This window comes from Mustela lutreola, chromosome 2 (genome assembly GCF_030435805.1).
Source record: "Mustela lutreola isolate mMusLut2 chromosome 2, mMusLut2.pri, whole genome shotgun sequence".
Lineage (NCBI taxonomy): Eukaryota > Metazoa > Chordata > Mammalia > Carnivora > Mustelidae > Mustela > Mustela lutreola.
Window position 1 is genome coordinate 170,131,379 of NC_081291.1, and position 18,510 is coordinate 170,149,888.

The 18,510-nt window shown below is 41.0% G+C and overlaps 1 protein-coding gene across 8 annotated transcripts in view; it reads right to left on the reverse strand.

Moving 5' to 3' along the window:
- BBX (BBX high mobility group box domain containing) overlaps positions 1–14,562 on the reverse strand; it is a 276,694-nt gene extending 262,132 nt beyond the window's left edge. For 4 of the 8 annotated variants that reach the window (XM_059164248.1, XM_059164245.1, XM_059164246.1 and 1 more), the window contains exons 1-2: positions 14,406–14,562; positions 11,153–11,225 (exon numbers count right to left, since the gene is read on the reverse strand). The gene's annotated coding sequence lies outside the window, so the exon portion shown is untranslated. The other 4 variants (XM_059164243.1, XM_059164242.1, XM_059164244.1 and 1 more) reach the window with 4 other exon arrangements.
- Between the last annotated feature and the right edge of the window lie 3,948 nt (positions 14,563–18,510).

The following is an 18,510-nucleotide window of genomic DNA, read 5'->3' on the forward strand; positions in this document are numbered from 1 at the left end:
AATAAATAAATAAAATCATAAAAAAAGAAAAGGTAAAGAAAAACCAGACTCTTAAATACAGAGAACAACCTGGTGGTTACCAGATTAGAGGGGAATGGGAAAACGGACTATATAGGTAAAGGAGCTTAACAGGTAAAAACTTCCAGTTATAAAGTAAGTCACCAAAATGAAAAGTATAGCATAGGAAATATAGTCAATAATACTATAACAACATTGTACAGTGACATATGGTGACTACACTTAACTGTGGTGAGCACTGAGTAATGCACAGAATTGTCAAATCATGATGTTGTACATCTGAAACTAATACAGTATCATGTCAACTATGCTTCAAAAACAAAAAAAGTATATAAGATATATATGATATATATAATATATATATATATTATATATATAGCTATATACAGTCTATAAATTTGCTTTAAAAAAAGAAAGTACCAGATTAAAAACGTTAGAGAATATTCAGCCTGAAAAACTTAACTTCCTATGCCACCTGGGTGACTCAGTCAGGTAAGCATCTGCCTTTGGCTCAGGACATGATCCCAGAGTCCTGGGATGAAGCCCCTCACTGGGCTCCCCACTCAGCAGGGAGTCTGTGTCTCCCTCTGCCCTTCAGCCTGCTCATGCTCTCTCTCTCTAATAAATAAAATCTTTAATTTTTTTTAAGGTTTTGTTTATTTTTTATTTACTTGATGGAGAGAGACACAGCCAGAGAGGGAACACAAGCAGGGGGAATGGCAGAGGGAGAAGCAGGCTTCCCGCCAAGCAGGGAGCCTGATGCCAGGCTTGATCCAAGGACCCAGGATCATGACCTGAGCCGAAAGCAGACACTTAAGGGGTGAGCCATCCAGGCGTCCCAAATAAAAATCTTTAAAAGTTGAGAAAGAGGGCACCTGCGTGGCTCAGTGGGTTAAGCCTCTGCCTTCAGCTCAGGTCATGATCTCGGGGTCCTGGGATCGAGTCCCGCATCGGGTTCTTTGCTCGGTGGAGAGCCTGCCTCCCCTTCTCTCTCTGCCTACTTGTGATTTCTCTCTCTGTGTGTCAGATAAATAAATAAAACCTTTAAAAGATGAGAAAGAAAGAGAGAGAGAGAAAGGAAGGAAAGAAGGATGGAAGGGTGGGTGGGTAGGTAGAAAGAAAGGCTCAGCTCCTCATGAAAGAACAAACGATTTCTACTGATATACCAGAGGAAATAATAAACAGTAAAAACAACTTGTTATTAGACATTTCTGTAGCAGATACACCAACTAGAAAGAAAGTTCACTAAATGTCAATTTAAACCTAAGTTTCGGGCCAGTTTAAGTCTTCGATTGTAACCTTGCTGATGAAAACTGACAACAGGCCCCAGTTCAGAGTTTCTCATCTACCCCCCTTAAATGACAGAAAGTAGCGTTCCAATCCTATCACTTCAAAATGAAGATTTCTCTTTGGGGAGAAAGAAAAATTGGGAGGGATTCTTGGCCGAAAGCTGCCCCACACTTTCCAGTTCTAACCTCTTGGAATGTGGCCCTGAAGGCAAGGAAATACAGAAAAAGCCCAGGAGACTGGAGTACTGCAGACAGGCCTCCTGAGCCTGGCAGGATCTCTTGCTACCTGTGTGAACTCAGACAAGTTACTTAACTTGACACTTAGTTTCTCTGTCACTAAAATAGAGTTACCTCTCATCAAAAAGTTGTTGTGAAAAATAAAGTAGTAAAAGTCAAACTTAAGCTTCCTATGGATGCCCTCAGTACAAATTATCTTCTCTCCTTCCCAACAAGGTAAAACAGTATGTGGGAAACTCTTTTAAAATCTGCTTTCAACTTTCCCTTAAATATAAATGAACCTGTGTAGCCACCCTATCACCCTATCACCCTAAAACACAAAATGACTGGAGTTTACTTTGCTTCCCATAGCCTTGTTAAAGGTTCCTCATAATCCCTCCCGAACTGACTGACACTTACATGTAGGGAACCGTGTAAGTCTCAAACTTGTATGTTAACAACTTTATTATATAGCCAGTGATAATTACTAAAATGACTCAAAACTATAAAAGTAATCTTTTAAAATCAAATAATGGTAAAAAAGAAAAAAAATCAATTCCATACTTATTCTCAAATATTTATAGGCTGTATCACAGATCACAAATAAGCCAATACAATAAAAGGTGAGAGAAAAAAAATAGACAATTAGACCTCAGAGAGGACAGCAAAAAGGAGAGAAAAGTCCACTATCTTGAAAGCTAAGCAGGGCTGAGGCCTGGTTAGTACTTGGAGGGGAGAAAGGAAGAGAAGGGAGGGAAGAAAAGAAAGAAAGAATAGGAAAGAGAAGGAAGAGGGGACCAGAAAGAAAAAATACATAACTTCAGTAATTCAAAAGACAATCAGAATTTGACAGCTGGATATAGAGAATTAATTTCTCATTTTGTTCCATGTTCTCCCACATTCCCTTTGCAGTCAATGAGAATTCTACACTTGGCTGAGTTTTGAGAGGTGCACCAAAAGCTGAAAAACAACTCAGCACTTTTTAAGATTAAAAGAATCAGCATTGTTAACAAGACTCCCTCTAAATTACTCAATCTGTGCCTTTCCTACACCAAACTATATAGTTGTATCAGTAAGTAACTAAAGAAAAACTCTTTAGCCATTAACCATTTCCATCTATATGAAGACACATTTAAGTCTTACCATAACAATAGATCAGAAATAGCTATTAAGTTTACTCCTAGTGTGCCATTATGTACTCTTCTTCACATCATACATTATGTTTTTTCTACAGTGATTTTTTTTTAGTATTTTTTTTCATTTATTTATTTTCAGCATAACTATCATTTTTTCACCACACCCAGTGCTCCATGCAATCCATGCCCTCTATAATACCCACCACCCGGTACCCCGACCTCCCACCCCCCCGCCACTTCAAACCCCTCAGAACAGAGTCCAGTCTCTCATGATTCACCTCCCCATGTCCTCCATACTTTTTGTTATGCTCCACAAATAAGTGTTTCTACAGTGACTTTATAGGAAATTAAAAGTATGGCTCCTGGCTGGCTCAGCTGGTAGATCATGTGACTCTTGATCTTGGGGTTGTGAGTTCAAGCCCGATGATGGGCATACAAATGACTTACAAAAAATCACTTCATAATCATTGACAATAAAGGTATCTAGAACCTCTCCTACAGCAATACAACCAAAACATTTTCACCTTAGAGTAAATGAAATTTGCAGAAAACACTTTCTATTTTTACTTTTCTGACAGAAATATGCAAGTGGCAATATAACAAAGGAAACATAACCTTCTCGAAACTCAGTCCTAACAGTAAACCATAATGAAAGTACCCTAAATTCTGTTCACTATTATTTCAGAAACAGGGTAGAAGTTTCACATACAGATTTCAATATATGTGTTTGTTTAATAAATGAACCACAGGGGAGCCTGGGTGGCTTGGTTAGTTAAGCATCTGCCTTGGGCTCAGGTCATGGTCTCAGGGTCCTGTAAAGGATTCCAGCTCCATGGGGAGTCTGCTCCTCCCTCTCCCTCTACCCCTCACGCACACTTTTTTGTAGGCGCATGCTCTCTCTTTTTCTCTCTCTCTGTTGCTCTTGCTCACTCCCTCTCTCAAATAAATAAATAAAATCTTTTTAAAAATTTAAAAAACTAACAACTACATCAAAACCTAAAAAGGAATCAACAACGTCAAAACGGTATAGGAGTTTCAAGGAACTTGGGCAGGGTGGGATGGAGTGTGTGTGTGTTGTGTAAATCTTTCCTTACCTAGGAACCTTTCACTGCTCAACTTAGGAGATACAAATGTTAGCTACCATTTTGCTTACCTCACTTTATTAACCCCTGATGCATTCTACCCTCATAACTGAAGGCATGGAGTTTCAAAAGACAGCTTGAGTTAATACATAACAAGATACCTTGTTAGGATATCTTACGTGATTCACCAGCTTGAAAGGAACTCAACATATTCAGATGATCAGTGATCAAAATCAGCAAAATGAGTTAAATGGGTAGAAATACCAGACAATTTCACTGTGTGGACTAAGAAAGTTAATACAACAGGATCACAGACCCTTATCTGAAACCCTTAGGTCCAGGTATGCTTCAGATTTTTGTGAGTCTTAGAGGTCAGAGGGAGCATACAGCATATATTACGTAACATTCCTAACTAGATCTAGGATAGTACCTCACAGCCTCATATATTACTATCTCTACAGCAAAATATGTGAATATTCTCTCTAAGCGGGCTTTAAAACTACTTTAAACAAGCTCATGACAGTTTGGGTCAGGTTCTGCCACCAAATGAACTTTGATGCCAGACTTCTGGAGGAAAAAAACAACAACAAAACTTAGTTTTTCAGAGATTTTTAAGATAAAGGGTTAGGAATGTAAATCCAATACCACTACTCATCAAAGCATAAAGACATTTTCAAAATATACAGAGCTTATTAATTCACTGGAGATGAAAAAGGTAAATTAAAATTTAGCCAAGTAAAAAAAGATATTCCTGGCAAATATAACCTTAAAAATTGTGGGGCGCCTGGGTGGCTCAGTTGGTTAAGCGTTTGCCTTGGGCTCAGGTCACAAACTCAAGGTCCTGGGAGAGCACCACGTGGAGTCCCAGGTCTGGCTCCCTGCTCAGCAGGAAGTCTGGTTCTCCCTCTGCCCCTCCCAACGCCCCCCCATCCCAGCTCCAGCTGGCTCTATTGCCATGTGCACGCTCCCTCTAATAAATAAACAAAATCTTTCAAAAAAAGAAAAAAGAGGAAACACAAGTTACCTGACTTTAGTTTATTCAAATGAACTAAATAAATGTTGAGACTACTTAAAAATAAATGTCTGTGTTAGAAGGAAGGAGTATTTGAGTAAAACAAGAATGTCTGAGAACACTGATACGTAGTCTTTTGTACTTCCTTTGCATTTGAACACATGTTGCATTTTCCCTAGCTTTTGGTTTTCACATTGTTTGAGATTTCAGAGATTTGCTGTATTTCCCATTCATCTCCTCCTCAGCTTGTCCCTCCTTTTTATTTTGAAGTGGCTATTCTGTGCCATGTAATTTGTTACGAACTCCGGATGTAACGCTTCTCAATCTTCATGCCTTGACACAAGGGTAAATTTTAATGGTTATGAGGTATTCCCAAGTAATTAGTTACCAACAAAGTACCACAGTTTATGAAGAATTTTACATGTTTATATATGGGTGTATTCAAAATTTTCATTATGATAGCATCACTCTCACTTATATGCTGATATATTTTCTTGATAGGGAAAGAAGTGGCTTTATCACACTGTGAACTACCTATAAACTCACCACATAATTCATCTATGTCTATAATCAGGGAAATTATAATGCCCTCTGTGTAAACATCAGTTCCGTGTGTGTCTTAGCAGAACAAAGTCTGAGAACAGATGCTCTAAGACATTCCAAGATGGACCAAAGTCACCAGAGAGAATGCCCAGTGCCAACAACTAACCACTCTGAAATATGAAAACAGCTATTCTCCTGTCCTATACTGTCTGTATAAGAAGTACAGAAATCATTCCCCAAATCTGAAGGGGCACCATACTTAACTATGACATGCCTCAGTTATTTATCACTTTTATCCTTTCATTGCTTATCCCGCTTATTCTTCCTATTTCCTTTGTCACCAATAAAGTGCTTACCGAACACCTCACATTCAGTTAAAAATGCACCAATGTTTCATGATACCAGGGTAGTTAGTCGGCCCATGAACAACATGGAATTGTGCCAGTCCCCTTACACATGGATATTTACAGTACTACACTAAAATGTATTTTCTCTTTCTTATGATTTTTCCAGTAACATTTTCTTTTCTCTACCTTACTTTATTTTAAAACAGTTTACAATACATATAACACACAAAATATGTGGCTGTTTACATTATCAGTAAGACTTGCAGTCAACAGTAGGTTATTAGTAGTTGAGTTCTTGGGGAGTCAGAAGGTCTACGAAGATTTTTGACTGCATGGGTGGGGTTGGCACCCCAACCCCTGTGTTGTTCAAGGGCCAACTGCACTGTAGAGGAAACAAAAATTAAAAGGCTAGCAGAACATGCAATTCTTGATCTTGGGATCATGAGTTTGAGCCCCACGATGGGGATGGGGGTAGAGTATTAAAAAAAAAAAAAAAGATATTTTAAAAAAATTAAAAGGCACAGCTTCAAAAAACTTCAAACTTACTGGGACTTAGAATGAGAAGAGACAGAACTATAAGAACACAGATATGGTTAAGGGTCATTACAGACAGCACTGTCTTGTTAATTCTCGTTCTGTTGCATAGTAAATATTATACACCTTTTTGCACATAACAAAGTAAGTTTATTTTGAAGTGACATGCTTAAAGTCCCTCTGTCAGTAAGCAAGAGGGGCAATGGTACTGGAATCCAGGGATCTTTGGCTTCTAAGCCTCTGTTCCTTGTACTACACCTGCTACTCTCAACAGAGGGTGACAAGAGCTCTTGTCATACTGAGGTAACAGCCAACATGCTGACTGAAATACAGCCACAGAATGCTGAAGCTGGAAGACACCTTGTCAAAGAACGTGAACCCCACATCCAGTGCAGGACTCCTGTTCACTCTTTCACTATCTGTCCCCTACAGCAGAGTTTCTCAAAGTGTGTCACAGTACCTTGCACCTGCTTCAGAACCACTGAAGCACCAGGTAAAATACAGATTCCTGGGCCCCACCTTAGTCACAGTGAATCAGCTTATCTGGATGTGGGACCTGGAGAGCTTCATTTTTTTAAATTTTATTTTTAAGTAATCTCTACACCCAACGTGGGTCTCAAACCTACCACCCTGAGATCAAGAGTCACACACTGCACCAACAGAGCCAGCCAGGCATCCCTGGGGGGCTCCAACTTTTAACAAGTCCTCCAGGTTGGTGTTTTTCAAACTCTTAAGTCCTAAGATCAAACAATTTAGTGAGTAACACTGTGTTTTTTAAATAAAAGAGTTTGAAATATATTAGATTTATAAAGATAGATAGGAACAGAAAAATACCAGAGGGCATTACTCTCAGTACTGTTTCAGCCAAACTTTTGTTTCAGTTTTTATATATGGATTCGGATACAAAAGACATTACCATACATCTCAGTCAGAAACATTTAATACAGCTGCTTTAAACAATTTTTATCCTCATTCTTATCTCTCCTTTATAATAAATAAGTTATCCATGTTTCAGGTAATTATTCCCTTTACCAAAAAAAACCAACATTTAATGTCCATTTTTGGATCTCAGCATTCCATTCCAAGAACTTCTGTTTTATCCCCTGATCTTTTCCCCTGAGTGCCATGTTTAACTAATGGTTCAATTACTCAATCAACAGTTTACAGTATTTATTTTCCTAAGATTTCAGAAACTCCAACTCATTCTTATTTTTGGCTTTTTACTCTACACAACCTCCTCACGAGCTATAGTTATTTCACTATCTAGATCTTTGAACTGACATACATCTCTTAACTTACTAAGTTTATATATTGCTAGGTGTGTTCAATGCTTCCTGGTCTATATTCAAGGCTCTAAGTCTTTCATTCCCTTCGTCTTTCATCTTCTTTGTACTTAAATACACTTTTATTTATTTGTTTTTTAAAGATCTGCGGAGCAGGGAGCCCAATGTGGGGCTCTATCCCAGGACCCTGGGATGATGACCAGAGCAGAAGGCAGCCACTTAACGACTGAGCCAACCCAGGCGCCCCTCTCTCTATATACTTTTAGATAGAATTCGCTATTGGCTTGTCTGCTTTTGCATTTCCATTTTGCAACTGGTACTTATTCCAGTTCTCATCTCATCTTTTTCTTTGAAAGAAAAAAAAATGAAAACAATCTCCATTAATACATGAGGATTTTCTGCATGTATCTTTACAGTTTTAAAATGATGTACTAGCATTTCAAGAAACTGTAATTGCCTTCTAAGGGATAATATGAACAAAGATGAATGTTAAGAGAAGATGTACTCAGAAAGTGCTTTCCTCAGGTATTACTCAATATACAGAAATCTCTATAATTCGACACAGTCTGTGATAACTGCCCTTGAGGTAGTACAAACCCACTGACTGAATTATAGTCACCAAGTCTTCTAGCTGGAAGACCCTCAATCTTTAGCCTTAGTCCTTACTACCTTCAGAGCAGTGTTTCTCAAAGGATAGCCTGAGGACCACCTGTATCCAATTTACCTGAGGCATGTGATAAAAACCAAGCAGTGAAATTACAATGTTTTTGTAATTCGGGTCTGTTTTCATTTCATAGTGAGAGGAAGGAAGTTGACTAAAAATATAAAGAAGATATCACTCAGGCCTATTTTAAAAGGTGCTCTCAGTGGTGAAATGTTAAAAGACGAGGTGGACTTCGAACTACAAGCTCAAGAAAAGTGTCTTCTACTTCTTAAGTTAAGCACTGTTTAAGATTAAGTCTCAAAATACAGGTATCCCACACTGGTGGTGATGCAATATGCCACAATTAATTGCCTAAATTTAGTAACCTAGAACATTTAAATATCACAATTTTAAACATTTCTGCACTTTTATAAGACACCAATAATTTCAAGGATTTCCTTTAGTACAGCATGAACAGCCAGGCTATTTTCAAAGTCTTTTTTAGTCAGGTCAAACTGTGAAGTCTTTATTACTTCTATAAAAGATTCCTAATATAAAAGTAGTTGATATTCCTGGTAAGATATAATTAAAAATATGGCCCTTGCTTTACCCATGCTCTGTGAAATGTAGGAAAATGTAAACTTTTAATATTTTGACTGATGATGATTAATTAGAAATTATGTTTGTCATTTTACTGAAAAATGACTTTACACTTTCTTTTTTAAACTACATACAAAAAGCCTTATCAATTACATACTTACTTACAGCATAAGCAAACCATAACTACGTGTTCACCCTAGCTTCTCCTCAAAGCTGTGTTCTCAATTCAATATCTAAACAAATCTCCTGTTTCAATGGATTAAGATTAAAGATAGATCTGTAAGGTCAAAAGTGGCATATACTTTTCATGTTGTAAGCAGACCTATATGTATGTTTAAGACAGAGCTATCTCACAAACTCCTAAATCCAGAAATTTTTTTTTTAAAGTTAGATAAGAAGATCAAGATGAATTTTTTAAAAAGGCGGGAAGGTGTCAAAATTGCAAATTTTTGTAAATATTTACGTCTCTAGCAGAAGATTCTCTAAACCAGCCACAGTAGCTCCAAAAAATGTAGCACTGAGTAGGAAACACATTTATGAAGCTCCTCTTTTCAACAGCTAGCATTAAATGTGAAATGCAAATTAAGACTTCAGTTTCAGAACTTAATAGAGATATGCAGAATAATAAAATGGGAAGTTTGGAAACTCTTGGCAAGATAGAAGCAAAACCTCTATCTAAATTCTTATTTTGATAATTAAGCTTCAAATCAAATAAATATGTTTTAGATGCAAATAACTGGTAATTCACTGTCAGGGTGACTTCTTTTAGATCACTACTACAAGTTTTACACTACAAAAACTACTCTAACTTCAAAGACCAAGACTGTTCTTGAAAATATTGTTTTAATGAACCAGTTGTTTGATATCTCAAAGAAATGCAAGAGCTCATCAGATCGCTTTTATTCTGGAAATTACTGACTCCCATTTTAAATTGTGAATTGGTCAAATATATTTCCACGGGGAAAGAACTAATATTAAAAGTTTGCTCTAGTGAACAAAATAGTATGCCTCACATGTATAAATGTGGTGTTCTTTAGTAAATCAGGAATGCATTTTGAATACTCTCGCCATATGTTCAAAAATGAAAAACTTCTCTTGCAAACAAGCCTAAAAAAAAAAACTAAAGACACTGAAATCCACATATTTTGGTGTGCACTAAATTCGTCTTATATCTCATTCTGACTGTTGTAATCAGACTATTATGTATGTGACATATTAAAAAGTTCTTCTAACTATCTAAAATAATGTGGTATTTACTTTCCATGAAAGATGTTGGACACAGAACTTAAAATCACCTAAGGTTCTCGGCAATGTCAAAGTAAGCTTTGCCACTATAAGGAAACTACCAGAAAAAGGCCTGGTCCTCAGTTGCTCTCAATACTAAGAAAACCTTTTAGTAACATGTATAATATATAATATCCCAGCAAGTCAGGCAACAAAACAGATTAAAATCTCTTTCCTTTTTCTTTTATGGAAAACGGAGTTCAAGTCTATTTTCATTCACAAAATACAAACTCCATCTTCACTATGGTAATATTTTCAAGTACCACAACTGATTTACACATTTAGTACAAGTAGTTTTCTTAACTTAGCACCCTGGAATATGTGAGGTGTTCCTTACAATGGAGGGGGGCAAATTGTAAGCTGTTTTTCTGCAATTTGGCTCACCCTGCTGCTTTCAAAAGTTCTATCAACTCTCACCTAGACCATTACTTCTCAAAAACTAACTTTTCAGGCACTTGCTGTCCCACATATTATTTCACCAATTTTTCCATATGGGGACATACATGTGAAAAAAGCACTTAAGTGATTTCAGAATCACTGTTTATTGCAGATAATGGCTATTAAAATATACCCAATTTCTCCAAACATAAATCTTGAAGGAAATTATGATTAACTTGGAAATAGTTAGTTGCTTTTTATATCAAGCTGATCCACTAAATACTAGATTTACAACACTGTCCAGTCTACCCTTCTCCACCACAAAAATAACTGTCACAAAGAGCACAAGTTACCCAAGACAGAGCACCTAAGAAAGAGTAAGCAAATGTCAGTCACTATAATTAGAGAGGCATTCTGCACAATGCTTCCTTGGGTTTTTAATAATTCTCTCCACTCATAGGCTACAATCGTTCCACAATATTATCTGGTATTAAATTTCCTAGGCATTGACTCTGTAAAATTTCATTATCAATTAAAATGACTATTTGAAAGTGACACTTGGCAGATATACGTGAAATAAACATTTAAACTACCTTAAAATAATAATAACAGCAACTGAATTCTAAATACTCAGAATCATAAACTGACTTCTGTAGGAAACTCAGTAGGACAAGATTTCCGGGGTGCTGTAACCCCAATAAAGTGTCTTTTCCTGTGAACAGTAAGGACCCTTAGGCCATTACTAATAGCCATCTAGCTTCCCTGTAGAAAGAGTTTGCATACTTACCCAGGAAGGCAAATGGAAAGTACAGGGGGAGGAAGATGAACTGCGGCAAAGCCTTTTGTCATATGATAGTGACCTATAAAGTATCAAATAAAGGTACATCATCAGTATGGTAGAGCTTTACAGTAGAGCCCCCACTCCTGCAACACCTATGAAGGAAGGTCCTCAAAACCCAGGAGTCCAGCTCCCATCCAATCCCTCCCCTCTCTCTACTTCCCACCCCCACGCGCTAACTGTGAAGCAATAAAAGCAAAGAAGCTCTCTGTATTCAGAGAGCAGAGGCTGAGGGTTGCCCAGTTGGCATTCCAGGGTGTCCCCAGCACCCTCACTCCCTACTCCCCGTATGTACAAAGCTGAAAGTTGATCCTTTTCTGCAAACCCAAAACCCAAACCGCGATCATTCATCAACTTGCACCAAATGATCGCCACCCCCAGGACAAATAAACTAGTAGCCAAATCATAGCAATCGATAGGCAGCCCGAGCCCTCACGGTGCTCTGGAGCCGGCCGGAGGTAGCACGGTGACGGCAGCCGGTCCAGGTAGCGCAGCCCTCTCAGCCCTGCAGACCCGGGGCGGCCAGAGCCGTCGCCCAAACACCCGGCCCCAGTCACAATCCCCAGATTGGAGATCGGAACCGAGCCGGGAAACACATTCGCCAGAGCCCCCCGCGGCAAGTGCAGGGCCACCAGATCTCCGAGGTCGGGGTGGGGGGAGCTAGGAAACCGAGAGGGAGGAAGGGAACGAGGGATCCCACCCCGCCTTTGTTGCTGGTCACCATCAAGTTTGCATCTTAGTACAAAATGTCGATCTTAAAGGCTGACAAGACAGAGGCAGAGGCACAGGGAGAAAGAGAAAGGGAATAGAGTCCATCTTGCTTTGGGGAAGAGGGGGGAGAGAAAAATGAAGTACAAATCCCACACTCCGGGCGTAAAAGTCTGCTAAACACCTTTCCATAACGGAGGAGCAACGAGTGGGGTGTCCCCGTCCCCGTGCCCGCTCGAACTGGCGGCGGTCTGGGCAGAAAACGCCTCCCTCTCCTCCTCTTCCTCCTCCTTCCCCTCCTCCTCCTCCCTCTCCTCCTCCTCCTCCCGCGGGCCCCGGCGAAGATCCTGCCGCCACCGCCGCTGCCTCCGCTGCCCCCCGGGGAGGCACCGCCGCCCCGCCGGGCGCTGCCATTCCGAGCCTGGACCGTGCGGCGCGGCGCGCGTGGGGCCCGGCGCAGGGTGGCCGCGCGGGGACGTCCGCGCCGGGGACCCCCCGCGCCCCCTTGCCGCGGGCTGGCTACAAAAGTCGCGCGAGCAGAGGTGGCGGCGGCGCGCAGGAGAGGGGGCGCGCGTGGGGCCCCCACGCCGCGAGTGGGCAGCCCCAGGGGATGGCGAAGAAGGCCCCTCCCCGCGTGGGTAAAGTACCCCAGTCTCCGCCAGCCCGGCGTCGGCGGCCTGGAGAGGAGAACTGGACGTGTCATTAGCAGGACAGGCAATGGTTTCAAAGCCCCAGGCCAATGACCATTAGCAGTGGCAGAGCTCGCTCCGTCCCCATCCCCCACAACCTCCACCCACCTTCCCCTTCGTACCGCCCCCACCTCCACCCCACCTCGCGAAAACTTTTCAACAAGATCCACCTGGACTAATTTGTCCTCAGACAGTTAAAATATTGACTAGACCCTACACACCGGGAGGGAAGGGGAATGCACGCTTTATTTTCCTTTCTACAGAAAGGAAAGCAAAAAATAGCTTCTCTCTCCGTCTCTCCCTCTCCCCCCCCCCCTCTGTCGTACATGTTGTGTCTTAGCTTTTTGCATCGTTTCGTTTTACCTTCCTCATTTAGCAGAAATGATCGCGGATATTTCACACGTAAACGTGTTCCAGATTCTTGGATTTAGGGTCCTTGTGAATTACAGGACTCGGGTTTGGTCTCAGTTACGTTAAGTTTCATACAATACCAAGAAATTTTAAAAAATAATAATAAATTTCTGAGGGTGAGCGAGCGAGACGAGGTGGAGGAGGAAAAGAAACCTCGAGTCTGATTTCTGTAATTTACTAGCGACCCGGATCGCAGCAAATAACAGTGTAACACGAGTGTGGCTTAAGAGGGCTGGGGAGCTCTTTCTAGAGGCATCGACCCCATCCCCGGATAAAGGATCTGCAAGTTTTCTGTCATCGCGACCATGCAATGCCATAACTTACCTTCAGAAATAAGACTTTAAACAGCCAAGGCCTTCCTCCTCCCCTCCACCACCACCCCCAGCCTCGCTCTCTCCACCTTAAACTTATTGACACAACATAATCCCACATTCAAGCAAAATCCTGACACAGCCTCCCTCCTCCTCTTCCCCCTCCTCTCTTCCCTCCCGTTCTCCCGTTCTCTCCTCTCCCCCCCCCCCCCCCGCTTTCCCTCCCTCTTCTCTCTCCCCTTCTCCCTCGCCCTCTTCCCCCTCTCCCCCTATTCTTCCTCCCGGCTACTCTGGCACTAAAACAGCACTTTCTCTACTCGCCGCGCATTTGGTTAGGGGTGGGGGGTGAGAGGGCACCGATCTGCGGGGCCGGAACACCCAAATCCCAACTCTCCAGATGAACGAGCAACTGGGCTGCTGTTCCCGGTCACCGACGCACACGAAACGTTCAATAAATCCACGGAGGGCTGCCTCCCCGTACCTTCCTCCCCTGCCCCGGCTCCCCAGGCCCCACCTCCCCGGCAGCCGAGACCAGGCTGGGATCCACGTACTTTCGCCGAGATGAAGTTTGGGGCTCCCCGGGCGGCCACGAGCCGCCCGCCGGCGTGAGGGCTGGCTCTGTTGTTGTTTTCCTCGGGTTGCTCCTGCCCGCGCCCCGGCTCCCGTGCCCCTCTCGGGCGGCGCAGCCTGTGTGCCGAGAGGTGCTGGTTGCAAACGCAGCCTGGCACCGGCTGGCCTACTACTCCCCAGCCCGGCCCCCAGCCTCCCGCCCGCAGGGCACTGCCTCCGCGCCCCCCGCCCCCCGCCGGCGCGGCCGCCGCGACCCTCGCCCCCGACCTCTCCCGACCCAAAGTTTTGGCGGAGGGGGAAAGTGCCCGGGGAGCGGAGCGGCCAGCGGCGGCTCCGGACGCGCGGGGTTCCCTCCGTCTTCCTCAAGTCCACCCTACCGGCTGCCGCCGCCGCCGCCGCCGCTGCTCCTGCCGCGGAGTCCTTGGGGCTGCAGCCCCGCGGCTCTCAAGTGAGTAGGAAAACAGAAAGTGCGGGGAGAGCGCCCAGGAAGGGCTGGGGATGGGGGGCGCTTACCTCGCGGGCTCGCCGGGCGCGAGGGCGTGTGTGTGGCTCGCCCTCAGCGGCCAGTCAGGGTTCCTCTATGGGAAAGTCGAGAGGAGCTCGCGGTGCCGCTCTGCCTCCGCTTCACTGTACACTGCTCCACATACAGTACATGCAACCCGGAGAGACTGAAAACACTCATTTTATATAAGGCAGCCTGCCATTGGCCCGCGGCCTGACGGACAGGCGGCGCGGCCAAACAGAAGGCCCGTTACACCCAAACACACGCACACATACACACATTTTACAGAGACACACAAAGATCATCACATTTTCTATTTTCTAATGTTCGGGACCTGTAGACAGTAGGAGAGGACAGGTAGGGAGGCCCAGCAGAGTGGGGTACGGAGGAAAAACCCTGTCTGCACCAAGTTGCCCGGCTTGAAACTGGTGTCCTTTTGACTTGGGAGGGTTATAGTAATAAACTACAACTCCACTGGATATGGAAGTGAGGGGTTTTTTTTTTTTTTTTTTTTTAATCGCTGCCGTGTGGTGCCCCATGGAAGAGGCGTGCATTGTGTTATGATTTTACAGCCTGACCTGGCTAACAAGTGACCAAGAAAGGATTTTTGGCAGCTGGGATTTCTTTGGTCAATGGGTTAGCTATCACATAGGCCAAAATAGTGCAAGATAAGTTTATTAGGGCTGTAATGCATTGAGGTTGTTAACGCCTCGTTCCTAGGTAAATTCAGGAAAATCAATACAACAATACACAGAAACAAAGATAAATGTTTTGCTGAAATAACCTATCTACTTTCAGCTGGTCAGAGGACCTTGAATCACCTGCGTGGGCATACAAATCGTGCTATAAGGTAGAATAAGGCGTGGAAGCTTGGCTACGGACACTTTTCCTTAAAAATAGACCTTTTGAGTCAATATATATGAGATTTATATTTTGCATATTATGTATGGTATTTACTTTACATATTTCACAACATATGTGAACATCACATGTTGAGTGACTATTGGAGATGGTGAACGCGAAGGCTGTACTTTCTGATTTTTTTTTTTTTTCTATAATGCATCTTTGGCAGATTATATTTGGCAGTCCTATATAAACAAGTCAACAGACTGCTGGGGGAAGAAACCAAAGCTAGAAGTTAAGAGGAATAAATTCTAGACCCCATGTTTAAACTAGCTGAACAATCTTGAGGAACTAACTTACCCTCTTTAATGCTCAGAATTGGTTTGCGGTTATTTTTTCCTTTTTTTTTTTAGATTAAAATAAGAAACTTTCCCCAGTTTTCCTTCATTAAATGTTTATTCAACATCTACTATGTGCCAGACATTATCATAGAGCCTAGATGTATTCTTAAGGTTTCATCTGAATTTAAAAATCCATGAATTATTCTTAAACACAAACATTTTGAAGATTAAATAAACACTATGATTTTATGGCCTAGATGCATAGCTTTAAAACTTAAAGGAAAACTGAAGATAATTTATTTCAAATCCCTCTTATTTCCTTGATGCAATCTTAAGGTTTTTCTCTCACATCCATAAAGTTATCGAGTGAGTGTGCATATATGTGTGTGTGTAAGAGTGGCAAAGAAAAACAGATATAGAGAAAACTAAAGCTTATGAAATTTAGAAAACAAATAGTGGTATTTAGAAATGTGATATTTCATTTATTTTTTAAGAGAAAATAACTTTTAAAAAAGTATATAAAATCACAGCATTTTAAACTGACAATATTAAAAGTTACATTAATAATACTTTGCATGTATTTAAAAGGTGGAACAAGGTGTTCTTTGTCCATATCACACCATAATGAGGGAGGCCCTAAGTATTATTATCTCTATTTTACCCATCAGAGAAATGAGACAGGGACAAATTATATAACTTCCTTGCTATTACATAGAATTGCAATGTAGAAGGAACTTAAACTTGGAACTCTTAACACCTAGCATGGGTTTTGAGTAATTTGGCAGTCCTTCCTTCAAATGACAAACTTCAGGGATAAGAGGCAAATGGAGGAAAGATAAGAAAATCTTTCTCAGGTTTTCACTGTGCATTTTTTCTGAAGAGGAGAAAAAAAAAATCAACACAAGTTGCTATACTTAATTGCTGATTTAAGTGTTATTATTATTTGTTAGTTTATTTATGCCATGAAAAATGTAAAAAACTGACATACTCCTAATCCCCAACCTCAGCCATAGGAAAACATCCTTTATTTCTTTCTGGTAGCAGAGTTTTTTGGTTTTTGTTTTGGTTTTTGCTGAATTATGCTTAGCTTAGCAGAACTATTTAGAAATACACTTTTCAAACTTTTCGATCACACATTGTTATCAGTAAAATGTTCAAGCATATATACTCAGTATATATATATGTATGTATATGCATACATATGTGTATATATATATATATACACATATGTATGTTTATGTTTGTGAGATTTTTTAAATTGTTTATTTTAGAGAGAGCATGTGCAGTGGCTGGGAGAAGGGGGAGAGAGGCGGGGAGCAAGAATCTTAAGCAGACTCCCTTCTGGGCATGGAGCCCAACATGGGGCTTGATCCCAGGACACTGAGATCATGACCTGAGCCCAAACCAAGAGCTGGTGGTTTAACCACTTGCACTACCGAGGGCCCCCCTATATGTGATTTTAAAGTACACCACTACACAGATACAACATTTATTATTACAAAGCATACCCTCACAGAAACAAAATGAAAAAGCATGAAGTAAAAATAAAATTAAGTAAGAGTTTTGATATTTTCTTCCCACACTCCTGTGATACAGTCTTAGCCCATGCCCAGCGTTTTACATTCAAGTTTGGAGACCTCTGAAAGGGCAGATTGCTGACCAGGAGTGATGCAAGAGAGCATAAAGAAGTGCCCAGAAATGTCTCACTACAACACATTACTGATACTGGAAAATGGGTAAGTCCACAGAGCCTTTATTTTGGGAGAATGACACATTTTTTAAAATGTATTTTATGTATTGGTGATGTATTAGGCATCATGTGGTAGTAAATGTCATCATTCAATATTCTTTTGCAAATCCTTTATTAGGGATTTATGTGCTAGACCCTGGTGCATGCCAGATTCTGGAAAAGGAAACTTGCCTACTCCTAGGAGAAGCAATAGAATGGAATGCCAGTCTCCTGTATGGTAGATAAGGCCTCACCCCTAAGTAAAAGAGGCATAGAACTAAACATAATGTAACATTTTACCATTTAGGAAGTACTTTTTAGATTTTTATCATCTCATTTAAGAATAAATATCAAGAAATTTTAAAGACAATGATGCTCAAAAAATTCAAAATGTGATCAAGAAAAACCATAGCTTTCATAGTGTTTATTTAACCTTCATAATGTAGGGTTATGAAAATAAAACAACTGCTTGCTGTATAGGTAAAATGGTGTTTAAAAGAGTTTAGGAAAATTTTTAAAAATAAAGACTCTTCGTTTTTCCTTTCCTGTTTTCACAATTGATGATCAAAGTTCACAGGTTAGCACATTCTTCCTTCTCATGGCCTTGACTTGTCCATTTTCTTAATTTTATTTTATATGAGTTCTTTATTACAAAATAATTTGGGGGGGGGGGCACCTGGGTGGCTTAAGTGGGTTAAGTCTCTGCCTTTGGCTCACATCCTGATCTCAGAGTCCTGGGATGGAGCCCTGCCTTGGGCTCTCTGCTCAGCAGGGAGCCTGCTTCCCCCTCTCCCTTCGCCTGCCTCTCTGCCTACTTGTGATCTCCCTCTCTGTCAAATAAATAAAATAAAAATCTTTAAATTAAAAAAATAGTTTGGGGACAATAAATTTAAATGTGTGTGTAAACATATACCCATAACTTTATATTTTATTTCAATATCTATAAATAACATTTATTTTCTTATCTATTACTACTTCTTTATACAATCCTAATTCAAATCCTGATTTCACGACTTCCTAGCTGTGTAACCTTGGAAAAATTCCTTAGTCATTCTAAAACTCAGCTTTCTTTTTTGTAAAATAGGAATAATATGACTAACCATAAATGAAATCATCTATATAGAATACTGAAGTCTGGAACCTATTGAACACTCAATAAATATTAATTTTTTTTAAAGATTTTATTTATTTATTTGACAGATA